General features: G+C 41.3%; 1 long non-coding RNA gene and 1 pseudogene across 1 annotated transcript; one reads left to right on the top strand and one right to left on the bottom strand.

The window, feature by feature from the left end:
* Positions 1–988: 988 nt before the first annotated feature.
* Positions 989–17,916, bottom strand: part of LOC139409088 (N-acetyllactosaminide beta-1,3-N-acetylglucosaminyltransferase 3 pseudogene) — a 31,409-nt pseudogene continuing 14,481 nt past the window's right edge.
* Positions 11,752–13,772, top strand: LOC139410116 (uncharacterized). The gene is made up of 3 exons (XR_011634454.1): positions 11,752–11,817; positions 12,873–12,939; positions 13,440–13,772. It is a non-coding gene; the product is annotated as an uncharacterized lncRNA (long non-coding RNA).

The raw sequence follows: 17,916 nt of genomic DNA, 5'->3' as shown, positions 1-17,916 counted from the left end.
AAGGTACCAAGCTGACTGTTTAAAAAACTAGCACACAGCTCGGACACCCATGCATACCCCACAAGACATGCCACCAGAGGTCTCTTCACAGTCCCCAAGTCCAGAACAGACTATGGAAGGCACACAGTACTACATAGAGCCATGACTACATGGAACTCTATTCCACACTGGGTAACTGATGCAAGCAGTAGAATCAGATTTAAAAAGCAGGTAAAAATACACCTTATGGAACAGCAGGGACTGTGAAGTGACAAACATAGGCACAGACACATGCATACACACATGATAACATACGCACTATACACACACGTACACATGGATTTTGCGTTGTAGATATGTGGCAATGGAGTATGGGCCTGCTGCCAAGGCAGCAGCTAATGGGGATCCATAATAAATACAAATACTAAAATGTATACCTGGTGCTAACATGCATCCTTTGTCCTGATCTTGTCCATGTTCTGACCGTGCCCAAATTTTTGGACAAGTGTAGATGATTAAAATAGCATTGGGATCTGATCTTCCCGACCCAGGGGCGGACTCCCCTGGCATTTCTAACACAACGGATAATTTTTTTCTGGAAGCCTCCACACCGGCCCATTTTTTTTCGAGGCCCCCTTTATTAGACAAATAATGACACTTTTGCTTAAAAAAAAAAAGTGCGTGTGGTCATGGAAAATCAGCTAATTGTATCACAAGTAGCGCTGAAAAATTGCTTAAACTATGATGCATTAATTGAATACCTGTTTCTAATGTTAATTTATATATGTCCCTAATCCATTAAAATAAACCAATTAGAAAATGAAAAAAGGCTAAATATTAAAGTTAGATACATGTTCAGTTGTAACTCACTGGCATTGAATAATTATCGTCCTTTCAAAACAGCATCAATGATGAGATGGAATGATTGTGCTACTATGCCTTCCTTCTTTTAATCACTGACCTGATTCTGACATGGTCAGATTGCGATAGTAATGAAGTGGAAACCTGGAACCCCCCAAAAATCCCCTTTATTATAAAGCATTGCATGCATCTATTATATGCGGGTCCGGGAAAGAATAGACCTTTATATAAAATTATTTCATACAATTGTACATAGTTTTACATGACTGGAGACATTAGACAAATCTTTTTTAATACCACACAAATGACCAAAATGACAATTAAAAGTCTGTGTTCGTGTGTGTGATTAAAGACAAATAAATCACACACGCAATTTGCAACAACACTGTGTGAGAGTTCAGCGACCAGCCAGATGAAGACTAAATGACAGCACCCTCCTCAGGGGACAGGTATTCAGTGTGAAGCCAATTAGTACACAGCTGGGACCACTAATTGCTTTGAGTCTTCCTCCTATATCGGTGTGCCAGGAGAGGAGCTGGGGGAGGATTGGGAGTAGAGACGGGGACCTGTGAGGGCGTGGGTTTTTCCTACCTCAGAGAAAGCATCTGGGACTGGGCACCTTGTCTCTCTGTTAACCTAGGCAGGTTTTAGGTAGAGAGAAGCGTTCCTCCTGTAACTGTTACGTATAGACGATAGTCTAAGACAGGAGTAGCTGTTCATTGTTTTGCTTTCTCTTTTTGGCCACAGCCTTTAGGCCAACAGCTTAGTTCATGTTTTGTTACGCTGGTGTTTCAGCGTTGGATGTCCCCTGTACTGGAGTTATTTTGTCGGGCGAAAGAAGACCCGTTTAGTAAATGATACAAAAGAAAAGGAACCCACAACCACTGCCTCTGGTCTGTTCATTTTATGTCTCCAACCTGTGTTAGGGTGCGACGGACAACCTGATCTGTTCACAATTGTTATACAAATGGATAAAAAGTATATTCTATAAACATGCAGTCAGCATTAGATTCACAGAAAGACACACAGGTGTTCATCCTCTGATTATGAATTTAAAAAGAGAACATTTTCAAGAAAACATTTCCAAAGAACAAACAGAATGCCTAAAGACAAAGAATGCCCTGTCTAACCGTTATTGTGCAGTGAACCACAACAGTTTCCTTTCTGAGCTTAGCGGGTGGTGGCGTGTTCCTGAGGCACTGTGGTTTACACTAGAGTGTTCAGATAAAAAGGTCAAACACAGCAGACAAGGAGTGTAAAGAAAGAGAGAATCAACGGCTAAACAAAATGGACATTCATTGCCCCTTTAAAGTATAATAAATAAAAGTGATGCATAGTGGCAGGTATACACGTCTACTCATTTTTTTTTGGGGGGGGGGGGAATTATAAATCAATGTGTTGTCAATCATTTACATGAATAACAGTGCCAGCTGTCAAATTTCACAGTAACCTGCCATATGCCAATAGATCCGGCATTGTTCAAACATCTGCAGGAATAACACCTGCTTTGAGAGAGCACACCTCAGTAATTGCTTGGCAAAAAAAGATTGGAAAAAGAAACCTGAGCAGGCGTCTGATTTCAAGGGTTAAAGTGAACCTTGCAAATTCCCACATTTCAAGTTAGGTTCATGTATTCCATGCCACATAATATATATCTGATGGGGTAGAAATCTGTGTACTAGAATTATTTCCCTGTAATAACAAGGGTCGTAAGCGTCCACTTTTTGGGAGGGGACTTGCAGTCCAGCAGTCTTGACACCAAAATGGGACTCTGGCCTAAGACCAGCCTTTTCCAGACACATTCCCATGTAGACGTCGTCAATTGGCAAAATGGGAATGGTATGGGACATTTTGTAAATGACCATGGCTGTGTATCCAGAGAGCAGGAAGCCCCCTCCACCACAATAAGGGGGATACGAGTCTGACTCTTGAACCTGGACTGGGACATAGTATTTGCTCCCTGACTCTCTAATGGGTCCGACATAACGGATTAGATAGCCCGCAAAAAGGTGCTTGTCACCATCTTTGTTTTCTTGGCTCTGAAGGAAGTCCACCATGTTATCTGTGTTCGCGAAGATATCATCGTCACCGTTGAAGAGAAATCTGGCCTGGCGGCAGTTCTTGTCCATCCACTCTAGGAACACGATTTGCTTCAGGGTGAGGTTGAAGAAGGAGTCGTTGAAGTCCCACTGCAAGATATCATTATGCTCACGATTCTCCAGTCGTAAAAGCTTGTTTAGCGTGCGCTTCTCAAAGCCTGTGCCTGTGGTTCCAGAGAGAAATATCCTGCGGATCCACACTTCGTTTTGCAGTCTCTCCTTGGCCCAGGTTTTCCGTAGTACCTCACGGCGGTCGTAATTCACGGGTGAGCTTTTTATGACCAGCAGAAGGAAGACGTCAGCAGACTTGTGAGGGCCTCCACATTTATCAGGTACGTCCAGCAGCATTGGGAAGTGGCGGCAATGACGATAGAAGAGGAAGTTTTGGATGTGACCAGGCAGAGAGGAAAATCCTGACACATTTGCAGCAGACTCATTCCGTTGACAATGGCCCCAGTTGAAAACACCTACGCTCTCACTGGTTGGTTTCTGAGGTCTGTTTTTGTAGGTTAATTCCTTTCTGTTTATCTGGACATGGTTAGAGGGTTCATCAGGGGGAATGTCCTCTTTTAAAAAAATGATGACCAGGCACAGAATGGCTATTACAAGTAAAGCTGTCACCTCAAGCAAACGAGAAGACCTTCTCATCCTTGTTGCTCTGTAATGAGAAAAAACAAGACTTGCTTTTAAAATGGGCCACAAATACATCTGTGTTTCTTGTCCCTGTACAAAGAACAACTATTTTAGATGACACAGTCTTAAGCTCTGATTGGTTGACATACTATAAATTGAGAAATTTGGTGACTGAATTGAACAAAAATAAGAAATTATATTATGAAACCAAGTTAAATGACATTGGAAAAATGCTTTGGAGTACCACAAACGATATCGTGGGCAGAAAACACAATTAATCTCCATCGTTCATTGACGTTTAATCATTTCAATTACTACTTCACTAGTAAAGTGAAAAAACTTTGTTGCAGTTCTATGCCCAAAATATGTCTGCAGAATATTTTTTAACCAAATGCTTCCTACAGTATGACAAACATAAGATGACTGAGACAGTCATTACTGAGGAAAATAGTATTCAATTTGAAATAAAGAAATTGTCACACGAATGCATAAAAAAGTATATTCTATAAACATGCAGTCAGCATTAGATTCACAGAAAGACACAGGTGTTCATCCTCTGATTATGAATTTAAAAAGAGAACATTTTCAAGAAAACATTTCCAAAGAACAAACAGAATGCCTAAAGACAAAGAATGCCCTGTCTAACCGTTATTGTGCAGTGAACCACAACAGTTTCCTATCTGAGCTTAGCGGGTGGTGGCGTGTTCCTGAGGCACTGTGGTTTACACTAGAGTGTTCAGATAAAAAGGTCAAACACAGCAGACAAGGAGTGTAAAGAAAGAGAGAATCAACGGCTAAACAAAATGGACATTCATTGCCCTTTTAAAGTATAATAAATAAAAGTGATGCATAGTGACAGGTATACACGTCTACTCATTTTCTTTTTTGGGGGGGGGGGGGATTATAAATCAATAATCAACTATCTATCTCTATGATGTAGAAGAGTACTATTGATTCAAATCCTTTCAACCTTTGGACAATGACGTCCTTCAGGGGTTAGGCAGGGGTGTGACAATAATGAAATACCAACTCAAATGAGATCAAGTGTAAAATCAGTATTAGGTAGTTCTTGGCATATGCATTCAATTTTCTCAATTGCATCATAGGACTGCAGTAATGGAAATGCAAGGCAATAGGGTGGCAACTGATCCAATGTTGTCATGTCTGGTGAAAATAAGTGGAACAAGCCGACAGTTCTGGACGTTCATCAAGACATGTTTTGCAAAGTGGATGAGCAATTTCTCAAACAACTGGGGGGGAAAAAACAGCAAGAAAAATAGATAGCATTGTTAAGTAAAGGTTAATGCCATACAACAATTTCAGAAATGTGCTTATAGTTGGGTGTTTACTTGCATATCAAGGCTTTCTTCCCGTTTGAGGCTAGAAAGCAGCTTTTTCAAAACACTTTTCTTTCTGTAATTGATTGTGGCGACTTATTGGATCTGCATGCAGCCTCTTCTGTGTTAAAGAGACTGTTTATCATGCATCTCCGCGTTTTTTAAATAAATTCTCACCCACCTTTGCGCCTTGTATCAAATGGTGGTTCATCCAATATAGATCAATAGAGGACTCATCTTTATGTCTGTGCTATTATAGTGTCTGTGACAGCATGGGTAGCGCCATTGAGGCTACAACCTATAAGAATCCCCACCCAGTTGACTAAATTGACTACTTTAAAATGGCGGAAGCATGGTTTGAAGCCCTCAATGGCGCTGCTCATGCTAAAATTGCCTTTTTGCCATTAGAGGCCCCTATCATTCTCAATGGTTCATCTACAAAGCCCTTCTGGGTAACCTAAACTCCCCCTCTACCTTGGTAGCCTGCTCTCCTTCACCACTAGCAGTTACTAGATGCAGTCTACTAGGTTGTTGCTACATAAAGTCCCCAGGGCCGTTACCAAGTGAGGAAAGATTGCCTTTTCCTATTGTTAACCGGCAATAGCCGACACTCGAACAGCTGATGTTTTGGTGGTGTCGGAGGTGTGTGTGTAATCTTACTGCGTTGGAGCTGTCAAATCGATGAGCAGCTGCTCTTTATCATGGCCACAAAAAGCCACACCCATCCCACTCACGTTAGAAGTTTAGAAAGGGAAAGGGGAGGCTATAAATAATGACGGTCAAATTGAAAATCATTCAACTAAATCATTTGGATTTCTATCAGCCTAATCAAGGTGTAGATTACATTATATCTCACATTCAAGTGTTCAAACTTGTAAACAAGGTTGAATGGGATTTCTCTTCATTTGGCAGCATGCAGCCAATGGCAATGTCCGCTTTAGGTATAGACCTAATACCAGGAGCCGCTTGTGGATTTGACAGCTCTAACGCAGTTCAACCTTAGGCACTGTCAAAACAACCGAGACTCCCTAAAAACATGCCACTTCAATACAGCTACGACTTTTTTCTGGTTAATAATGGGGGCCTCAAGGAAAGATATGGGCCGGTGTGTAAGAAATGCCAGAGCTGATTTCTGGTCCCAGTCCACCCCTGTTGACAGCCCTATGCCCACACACACACTGTTCAAGTGCTTGTATAATTAAAATTAGAAATACATATTAAGCTACTAACCAATGTGATTGTGACAGTGTTGTAGTGTAGGTGAATTTCTTTAATTCATTGACAATAAGAGGAAAGTGGTGTCCCCCAGTCAATCGTGTGCAATCTGAAACCGTCTGCCCGTTTTAAAACTTTTTTTTAATCCAACTGTGAATTTACAGGCGAACAATTTCTTATAATAACCACATGTGCCTCTGTCACAGTAATTAAGCAAATATCCTCTATACTAGTAGGTATTTCGCTGTAAGGCTTAGCCTACAATTGATAGTGGCTCATGCCTTTAGTTCCTAAACTTCTCTCTGGGTAGCTTAGCCTACGGATCTGCACGACTTTATTCTAATTGTATTGGAACGTCCAAAAGCAGTTTATTTGTTTGTTTGTATCAATAAAATTGATCTGTCATTACTTTTTAGTGATTATATTCGTATAAGTTACGCCAACAAACAAACCAATATAGTAGCCTATATGTATTTGTAGTATGGTGAACTTATACAACTAATTAATTGCCATAGAAAAGCATATCTGCATATTTACAATGCACTTGTTTCTTACCTTTTCCCCCTTCCGACAGAACGTCTGGTGTTGACTTGGCTCACTCTGAAAATTATAAATACACTTACCTCTTAGCGCTGGGCGTTATTCACCAGGGGCACCGTTCAGTACGAACACATTCTAGAACGTTGCAGATAGAAATACCACAAACAGAGCCGATGTGATTACTTATTCTGCATGTCAGTGATGCATGCTTGTTTTATATAGCGTTCCAAAACGTTGTATCCTTCTGAACACTTACCTATTACATTTAATGTCCCTGAATATGCGCCTTGCGTCACCTCAACCCTTCCACGAATCACAGGCTAAGATAAATGTAATGTATTCATTAAAGGGGCAATATGCATTGGTACATCTTTTTCTTTTTTAAACTTTTAAATGAATTATACTGTATCACAAGAGGTTGGTGGCACCTTAATTGGGGAGGTTGGGCTCGTGGTAATGGCTGGAGTGGAATAGTGGAATGGTAGCAAATACATCAAACAAACACATGGTTTCCAAGTGTTTGATGCCATTCCATTTGCTCTGTTCCACCCATTATTAAGAGCCGTCTTCCACTCGTCAGCCGCCACTGTACTGTATAGACTCATTGATTGGTTGCAACCTGGTCTCAGAGCATTTAGTAATATTATTTTCGGAAATCCGAGACACACCATTTAGTATGATATGTCACGTTATGTTAGGCTACAGTACATTAGGCTTCCAATTTAATAGTGGTCGTACAATATAGTACGAATTGTGGGACATGTAGTATCCTACGTCTTGATTGCACATTTGCCCCAGTATGCTTTGACCTGTTTGGTATGATAAATTACCTTACCTTAGGTTACATTACATAGGCTACCAATGGAATAGCGGTCCTAAACTCAGCAAAAAAAGAAACATCCCTTTTTCAGGACCCTGTCTTTCAAAGATAATTTGTAAAAATCCAAATAACTTCACAGATCTTCACTGTAAAGGGTTTAAACACTGTTTCCCATGCTTGTTCAATGAACCATAAACAATGTGGAACGGTCGTTAAGACACTAACAGCTTACAGACGGTAGGCAATTAAGGTCCCAGTTATAGAAACTTAGGACACTAAAAAGGCCTTTCTACTGACTCTGAAAAACACCAAAAGAAAGATGCCCAGGGTCCCTGCTCATCTGTGTGAACGTGCCTTAGGCATGCTGCAAGGAGGCATGAGAACTGCAGATGTAGCCAGGGCAATAAATTGCAATGTCCATACTGTGAGAAGCCTAAGACCGCGCTACAGGGAGACAGGACGGACAGCTGATCATCCTCGCAGTGGCAGACCACGTGTAACAACACCTGCACAGGATCGGTACATCCGATCCTCACACCTGCGGGACAGGTACAGGATGGCAACAACAACTTCCCGAGTTACACCAGGAATACACAATCCCTCCATCAGTGCTCAGACTGTCGGCAATAGGCTGAGAGAGGCTGGACTGAGGCCTTGTAGGCCTGTTGTAATGCAGCTTGTTGTCTTTGCAGGCAATCTCAACGCTATGCGTTACAGGGAAGACATCCTCCTCCCTCTTGTGGTACCCTTCCTGCAGGCTCATCTTGACATGACCCTCCAGCATGACAATGCCACCAGCCATACTGCTTGTTCTGTGCATGATATACTGCAGGACAGGAATGTCAGTGTTCTGCCATGGCCAGCGAAGAGCCCGGATCTCAATCCTATTGAGCACGTCTGCGACCTGTTGGATCGGAGGGTGAGGGCTAGGGACATTCCCCCCAGAAATGTCCGGGAACTTGCAGGTGCCTTGGTGGAAGAGTGGGGTAACATCTCACAGCAGGAACTGGCAAATATGGTGCAGTCCATGAGGAAGAGATACACTGCAGTACTTAATGCAGATGATGGCCACACCAGATACTGACTGTTACTTTTGATTTTGATCCCCCCTTTGTTCAGGGACACATTATTCCATTTTTGTTAGTCACATGTCTGTGGAACTTGTTCCGTTTATGTCTCAGTTGTTGAATCTTGTTATGTTCATACAAATATTTACACATGTTAAGTTTACTGAAAATAAACGCGGATGACAGTGAGAGGACGTTTCTTGTTTTGCTGAGTTTACATATACAGTATCAGTCAAAAGTTTGGACACACCTACTACTTCAAGGGTTTTTCTTTATTTTTACAATTTTCTACATTGTAGAATAATAGTGAAGACATCAAAACTATGAAATAACATATATGTAGTAGTAACCAAAAAAGTGTTAAACAAATCAAAATATATTTTAGATTTGAGATTCTTCAAAGTAGCCACCCTTTGCCTTGATGACATCTTTGCACACTCTTGGCATTCTCTCAACCAGCTTCACCTGGAATGCTTTTCCAACAGTCTTGAAGGAGTTCCAACATATGCTGAGCACTTGTTGGCTGCTTTTCCTTCACTCTGCGGTCAAACTCATCCCAAACCATCTCAATTGGGTTGAGGTCGAGTGATTGTGGAGGCCAGGTCATCTGATGCAGCACTCTCCTTTGTCAAATATCCCTACACAGCTTGGAGGTGTGTTTTGGGTCATTGTCCTGTTGAAAAACAAATGATAGTCCCACTAAGTGCAAACCAGATGGAATCACAGCAGAATGCTGTGGTAGCCATGCTGGTTATGCGTGCCTTGAATTCTAAATAAATCACAGACAGTGTCACCATCAAAGCACCTCCAAAACTCCTCCATGCTTCACGGTGGGAACCACATATGTGAAGATCATCCGTTCCACTACTCTGCATCTCACAAAGACACAGCGATTGGAACCAAAAATCGCAAATTTGGACTCATCAGACCAAAGGACAGATTTCCACCGATCTATTGTCCATTGCTCATGTTTCTTGGCGCAAGCAAGTCTCTTCTTCTTATTGGTGTCCTTTAGTAGTGGTTTCTTTGCATCAATTTGACCACAGATGCCTGATTCATGCAGTCTCCTCTGAACAGTTGATGTTGAGATGTGTCTGTTACCTGAACTCTGTAAAGCATTTATTTTGGCTTCAATCTAAGGCTAGTAACTCTAATTAACTTATCCTCTGTAGGAGAGGTAATTCTGGGTCTTCCTTTCCTGTGGCGGTCCTCATGAGAGCCAATTTCATCATAGCGCTTTTGCGCTTTTTTTTTTTGGTTTGTTTTTTGCGACTGCACTTGAAGAAACTTTAAAAGTTCTTAAAATGTTACGCATTGACTGACCTTCATGTCTTAAAGTAATGATGGACTGTCTTTTCTCTTTGCATATTTGAGATGTTCTTGCCATAATATGGACTTGGTCTTTTACCAAATAGGGCTATATTCTGTATACCATCCCTACCTTGTCACAACAACTGATTGGCTCAAATGCATTAAGAAGGAACAAATTCCACAAATGAACTTTTAACAAGGCACACCTGTTAATTTAAATGCATTCCAGGTGACGCCCTCATGAAGCTGGTTGAGAGAATGCCAAGAGTGTGCAAAGCTGTCATCAAGGCAAAGGGTTGCTACTTTGAAGAATCAAAAATTCTTGAAAACAAAAATGTGCTTTTTGGTCTTAATGTAAGATCAATAGGCAGTGAGGTTAAGGTCAGGGTTAAGGTTTAAAATCAGATTTTGAGAAGACAAATTGTATAAATGGGCAGGGTTTAGCCATGATTACATTTCCCACTGTAATTCTGGGTCAATATGTAAAATATGTCATTTTTTATTCTGTTTTATTTGCATGTAACATTTTAATTGATTAATAAATACTACACCTTCTCTGAAATATCCTGTTGTTGAAGCATTAGTCTATTTTTTAATCTAAGTTATTTTCCTAATTCTATGTTAATAACAATTGCATTTCAACAACACAAATGACAACAACAACAATGCAATGACAGAAATAAACATCATAATGTTAGGTAGTTACATGAAGGACAGCTTATAAAATTGTCTTAAAAATGTTGTGCCTAATTATTGATATAGACTGCAAGTTATAAATTGCTACAGTAGACAACATTACTTGTCCATAAATTCACTGTTTTTCATTGTTTCTTTGCAGACTACTGTATCTGTGGATTGCTACCTTCCTTCATTCTTCATTTACTCATTCACTTTCCTTGTTCTCTACAACCAAAACAAAAAAACAAAGGCTCTTTTAAGAACTATTCCTTCTTTCTCTCGCTCTCTCTCCTCTTACCCACTCTATCTCTCTCTCCTCTTACTCACACTCTCTCTCTCTCTCTCTCTCTAGCTTCTCTTACTCTCTCTCTCCTCTTACCCACTCTATCTCTCTCTCCTCTTACTCACACTCTCTCTCTCTCTCTCTAGCTTCTCTTACTCTCTCTCTCCTCTTACCCACTCTCTCTCTCTAGCTTCTCTTACACTCTCTCTCCTCTTACCCACTCTCTCTCCTCTTACCCACTCTCCCTCTCGCTCCTCTTACCCACGCTCTCTCTCTCTCGCCTCTTACCCACTCTCTATCTTCTCTTACTCTCTCTCTCTCTCGCTCTCCTTTTCCCCACTCTCTCTATCTTCTCTTACTCTCTCTCCGTATCTCACTGGTTTTCTACACCCAACTCAAAGGCTCTTTTACAATATGTTCTCTCTCTCTGTCTCTCTCTGTCTCTCTCCGTCTGTCTGCCTGCCTCTCTCTGTATGCACCTGTCTGTCTGCCTTAGTTGCAAGTTTGTGTGCCTGCCTGTTTTGTCTATGTTTGCCATACTTATCTGTCAATATGTATGTCTACTTGCCTGTCTACCTCTATCACAACAGCCACATAGTATGGCTTCATCTTTAGAGGAAGACTCCGAGGATCAACTGGAAGAGCTTCTGAGACAAGGGCAAGCCCAGAACCGGTAATGTGATTAAAAGAAAAAATGCAGTTTGATGTGTAGACTTTGTCCCCTTTTGAGAAACCTTTATTGTCCTTTATTGTGAAATACTTGAATTAATCAGTTAACAAAAAAAGTATGTAAGGGCCTTTTTTTGTGTGTCACCCTTTGAAGAGTAGCTGCCGCATAAGCAACAGCAAATGACAATCCAAATGAATGAATTAAACTTTTTTTAGGCCAAGAAACAAAAAACAAAAAAAGCAACTGTTTCCAGGGTCCCTTGGAGAGAGATGGACAGCAGAGGCACAGTAGTCACACAAACGTTCCATGCATCATCTTCTACCGGTAAGAGATTAATAGGTGTAATGTTGGCAATAGATTTTTCAAGAATTACATTATTCAATACAAAGGACTGGCCTCAGTGGGCCCCATGTGCCAGATGTGGCCCACAACATGACTTGCTTTCACTTGCTCCCGAATGTATTTATTTGGCCCACCAAGGCCAAAAGAATGAACACCCCTGCTCTAGCATGTCATACCTTTAATATCTCTGTGTATTGTTTTCTCAGCTCCAACAGTCAGCTTAGCAAGGGATAAAACACTGATGACTTATAACAGTGTTGAAGACATGGACCATGCAGTCATGTCTAGGTGTGTGTGTGTGTGTGTGTGTGTGTGTGTGTGTGTGTGTGTGTGTGTTCCAACGTCCCTGGAAATGGTGTCTGTGGTGGAGCCGAATTTGCGGCAGCAAACGAGGCCTCCAGGTAATCGAGCTCAAAACTTGCGGACTTCTCCCCCAACACGTTCAAGAGGGAAATACATGTGTATACCCTGTAGCTGTAGAGGGAAGTGGGCAACATATTTACAAAAGGACTGCAGAGCCTGCCGTGAGCTGGAGAACTTGCTAGAGATAAAGCCCTTCCTCTCTGTGGTTCATGCCAAAGCTCGTGGAGTGTGAGGTATTATACAAGTCTTTTCAATCCCACTAGTTAGTAGTGAATTATTGTGTCATAAGTACATTGTAATCAGTGTCATAAGTGCATTGTTTCTTCGTAAGAAGATCACGTTCATTCTCACCCAATACAATGGGGAGGGGCCAACCAGGAGAGTGCAGCCTGTACACTTGGGGAGGAAGTTGAACAGGCAAACGCCTTCATCTTGAAGATATACTGTATTTGGTGCAAATAGCTGTCGCAATACATGGAACTGGTTTGCCTGGGTGTAGCTTTGTGTATGTGGCTGTCAGTGAGGTTAAAGGATACATTTTAAAGTTGAAAAAAACCTATCCTAGCACTTGTGTCAGCTACGTAGTCTAGATTTCATGACCAATTAATGACTGGTTTGCGTTCTGCTTTAAATGAAAACTGCACCCGTCTCTGTAAATGTGACTTCTTCAACAGAGCACTGGACCAGCGCAGTTGGCGTTTCACCCATATGAGTGCTACCCTGAGCAAACGATTCCGTGAGGTAACCTTGAAAGATAGTTTAAGCAAACAGTCGTGAATTTGCAACAAAATGTTTAACCTTTATTTAACCAGGAATAGCCCATTGAGACCCAGAGTCTCTTTTTCAAGGAAGAACTGGCCAAGAAGGCAACAACAATCAATACATTACAGAATTAAAACATACAACAATACAACAACATGATCCAGCCTAAAAAAAAGCATTTACACTCCTCTGTAACAGAGTCTCCCATCAACATTTTAAATCCATTCAGTGGCACTAACATATCTAGATGAAGCATGGATTGTAGACTATTCCATGTCACTGGTGCACAAGACGAGAAGGCAGTCTTGCCTAATACTGTAAATGTCCTGGGGACTACTGCTTTCTAATTAGTGACATTAATGTTTCGTTAGCTTTGCAATGAGTTTAATGGTCATTTTTAAGATACTGTCTGCTAACAAGATTTACACATCATGCCACATTTTCTCAGATTCTTCTTCTTAATTTGTTTGTCCTCATAGACCAAGCAAAAACTTTTGAATGAAAAGGAGAGTCTTGAAGTTCTGAAGAACCTAATGTCTGTGAATGAGGGCCCGGTACAGCAGTGAGTCACTGATGTCCAGGAGTGGATAAGTAGTTGTGTTTTTTTACAACTCCATACAAATGTTAAATGGTGTTGCTCTCCAGATGTATGACAATTTACTTTCATCGCTCGGCATTACTGACAGACCTTATATGGGATCAAATGGAACGTGCATGATGATTAAGCCTAGTTCTGTAGAACCTCTGTAGATTTGCCAAATGTGAGGACTTCACCTCTAATTCTGTAACGTAATTCTTCGTCCTCCTCTGACGAGGAGTATGAAATGTCAGACCAATGCGCAGCGTGGTGTGTGTTCATGATGATTTATTATACTGAACACTCAAAATACAAAATAACAACGTGAAAATAAACGAAAACCGAAACAGTCCTGTAAGGTACGTAAAACACTAAAACAGAAAATAATCCCCCACAAAACACAGGTGTGAAAAGGCTCCCTAAGTATGATTCTCAATCAGAGACAACGAACGACACCTGCCTCTGATTGAGAACCATACCAGGCCAAACACAAACACAACATAGAAAAAAGAACAGACTACCCACCCCAACTCACGCCCTGACCATACTAAAACAAAGACATAACAAAGGAACTAAGGTCAGAACGTGACAAATGCTGTCAATTTGGTCCTTTCCTTATCAGAACCAATGGAAGACAGTGAGATGAAATTACTGAGACACCAAATGGAGGAACTGTCTGAGAGCGTAAAACAGTAAACACATCGCCTGTACAGACCAACTGGTATGATGCATTTAAAAATGATGAAATCAGACACCGTAAAATAAAAATAAAAAACAGAACTATTTCTTTCAACACATCCGCATATATGCATTTTTCTTCCTGTTCAGGTGTGGTTCAAATGACCTTCCGTGACATCTTGTTAATCATCACATTGACCACAGCAGCTGTTTAACTCCAGATCTTCCAATCGTATACAGGGGTATACTTATGCCAGTTTTGCATTGCGCTTCAGTGTAACGGGCGGTCTTGGAGATTAACCGCCTTCATGGGGATCCATTTGTCACCCCCACAAGCAGGCATACGGTACAACCCACTTACACACTCCTCTGTGCTGCTCAAGACGTTGTGGGCTCTACAATTACAGTACTGCCAATGGAAAGGGCCCTTTTCTCTTCAGCCTACCCCATGTTCAACCTACACCAGACACAGGTTGAGAACGAGTGGCAACTCTCACAACTTTTTCTTGCCAACGGGCAACATTTGCCAGTATGCTTAGAAGTGTATCTGATTAATCAGAAAGGCCATTGTCTGGTTGTGATATTGTTCCCAATATCACTCTGTACTTTTCAGTTGATGGAGGACATGTTTCACTACATCTGTTGCAATGATCACGTCGTCAGTTTGTCCTGGCACAACTAAGACTGGCACCAGCTTTCATACAGTTCATTAATTCGATATGGAGCTCATATTCACATTTGAGATCAACCTGTTGTCCTCCACATCCAATGAGGTACCACAGGCGTGGACATTTTTTGGCTTTCAGTTCAGACGTCTTTGAAGCAATGTATGATCGGCAGATTCACTTAGCGTACAGGCATTTGAACCACTGTCGATGAGTCCTTTTAGTTCTACTGAGCCCTGCACGGTCACTGGTGCATAGAACAAACAATCCTTACTAGTCTCTGAGTACGTTGATATATCACATTTGTGTCGCCTTGGTGTTTCTCTTTGTACGAAGATGGTTCTGTTTCAGGACTCTGTTTTTATTTGCACCTTCCCCCTCAAGGTGCAGAACTATTCGTTTAAAGCTGGACCTTGATTTTGTGGCCGCTGATCGACTGGCGCCTCTCTTCAAACTTCCTGCTTTTGTGGGCCGTCTACAGTTTGACGGCCAAGACTGTGACATTTGAAGCACAGGCGGTCATTAATACAGTGGAGTGAGCCACATCTTTACATATGGCATATGGGAAGGGAGACAGGAGTGCAGTTCTGCGAGACCCTGTTGTGGCAGGGGGAGCAGATTTTTGGTTTTTGAGAAACTGTTCTAGCAGTGTTGCGAGTTTTGTCATTGTCACCTGATCATTGCCACTCTGAACTCCTTGAACCACTGAGATAGGAACGGGGCACTGAGCGCTCTTCTGGTTTCCTGTAATGTCAATATGTTTTGTTTCCACCTGCCACTTTGATGGCAGTCTATCAATTCCTGGACTTCATCCACTGTCCATTTCTTCCTAGGCTTGCATCCGAATGCTGTGTACAGTTCATGTTTGGGGTGACCGCAAAACCCACGTCATCCATCTGTCTGCCCTGGCTTTGTAGACATTCATTAGCTAGATCAGCTACTCGGTTAATGCACACCCAGTAGTCTAAGCTACTCGCCTCGCCCCCCCCCCCCCGGACAAGGTTTTGTCTCTTAAAAATCTTGAAGAGGCGTAGTGGAGGAGATGGCCTCACCAAAGTGCTGTGTCAAAATACTGAAAATAACCTCAGGTTCTCTGCTGATGTTTACAAGGGTTGCTGCAGATTCCTATCTTGACTATGCCCTCCCCATTAATCTTTCTATGATTTCATTACCTTGCTTTGGCATTTTGAAACCTTTCTTTACCAAGTAAATCTTCATAATTACCTGCCACTCCTACACAGTACATGTATCTGTGCTATCACGTCTGAAAGTGGGAGGCATGCACACTGGGACAGTGTTGGCGGCTACCTTGGATGGACTAACATTTGCTGATAGACTTGAATCAATACTCTTTCCAGTCTTTTGACACGTCTGTTTGACTAAATCAAGCATGATGCTCGGCTGAGTGTGGTATTCATCATCATTGGAGTGATTATCATCTCCATCACTCTGACCTGTTGTTTTGATCAATAGCATTCTCTTGCTCCTTTACTGTCGTTACAACAGCAGTCCTGAGCAAGCTCTGCTCTACCATTCTAATTATCTGAGCACCTCTCTGAAGAGCAGGCAGACCAACTTTCCAAATAGGGGAAGCGCACACGATACACACTAGTTGTTATTTCAAGGAAAATAATACAAAAAAGGTAAGTCTGAAGGCATGTTGGAAAACAAATTGAATTGAGAGAGGAACTGTTGGCATTCACAATGGATGTATTGCCACACCTTTTAGAATGACAGTAAATACTTGTATGTATTCGACAACACATAATGAAAGGAAACCCTATTAATCATTACACAGAAAGTCAACAGTCTGTTTTTTTTTTACATCCATTGTGAATGCCAACAGTTCCTTTCTCAATTCAAATGTTTTTCCAATACTCCCCTTCGATAAGCACCAAGCCTCGATGTGAAATAGATCCCGTACTCTGATCCCATATCTCCACATAGTTTTGTCAGATAACACTGTGAAACTAATAATTATTTTTTAATTTGACCTTTATTTAACCAGGCAGGCCAGTTGAGAACAAGTTCTCATTTACAACTGCGACCTGGCCAAGATAAAGCAAAGCAGTACAACAACAAAACAACAACACAGAGTTACACATGGAATAAACAAAAGTACAGTCAATAACACAATAGAAAAATCTATATACAGAGTGTGCAAATGGAGTAAGGAGGTAAAGCAATTACAATTTAGCAAATTAACATTGAAGTAATAGATGATGATGTGCAAGTAGTAATGCTGGTTCTGCAAAAGAGCAAAAAAGTAAATAAAAACAATATGGGGTAGGTAGTTGGATGGGCTATTTACAGATGGGCTATGTACAGCTGCAGCGATCGGTAAGCTGCTCAGATAGCTGATGCTTAAAGTTAGTCTCCAACTTCAGCGATTTTTGCAATTCATTCCAGTCATTGGCAGCAGAGAACTGGAAGGAAAGGTGGCCAAATAAAGTGTTGGCTTTGGGGATGACCAGTGAGATACAGTGCCTTGCGAAAGTATTCGGCCCCCTTGAACTTTGCGACCTTTTGCCACATTTCAGGCTTCAAACATAAAGATATAAAACTGTATATTTTTGTGAAGAATCAACAACAAGTGGGACACAATCATGAAGTGGAACGACATTTATTGGATATTTCAAACTTTTTAAACAAATCAAAAACTGAAAAATTGGGCGTGCAAAATTATTCAGCCCCCTTAAGTTAATACTTTGTAGCGCCACCTTTTGCTGCGATTACAGCTGTAAGTCGCTTGGGGTATGTCTCTATCAGTTTTGCACATCGAGAGACTGACATTTTTTCCCATTCCTCCTTGCAAAACAGCTCGAGCTCAGTGAGGTTAGATGGAGAGCATTTGTGAACAGCAGTTTTCAGTTATTTCCACAGATTCTCGATTGGATTCAGGTCTGGACTTTGACTTGGCCATTCTAACACCTGGATATGTTTATTTTTGAACCATTCCATTGTAGATTTTGCTTTATGTTTTGGATCATTGTCTTGTTGGAAGACAAATCTCCGTCCCAGTCTCAGGTCTTTTGC

The sequence above is a fragment of the Oncorhynchus clarkii genome, chromosome 5, assembly GCF_045791955.1.
Source record: "Oncorhynchus clarkii lewisi isolate Uvic-CL-2024 chromosome 5, UVic_Ocla_1.0, whole genome shotgun sequence".
NCBI lineage: Eukaryota > Metazoa > Chordata > Actinopteri > Salmoniformes > Salmonidae > Oncorhynchus > Oncorhynchus clarkii.
The sequence above is the reverse complement of the archived record's forward strand: the minus strand, read 5'-3'. Positions and strand labels throughout refer to the sequence as shown.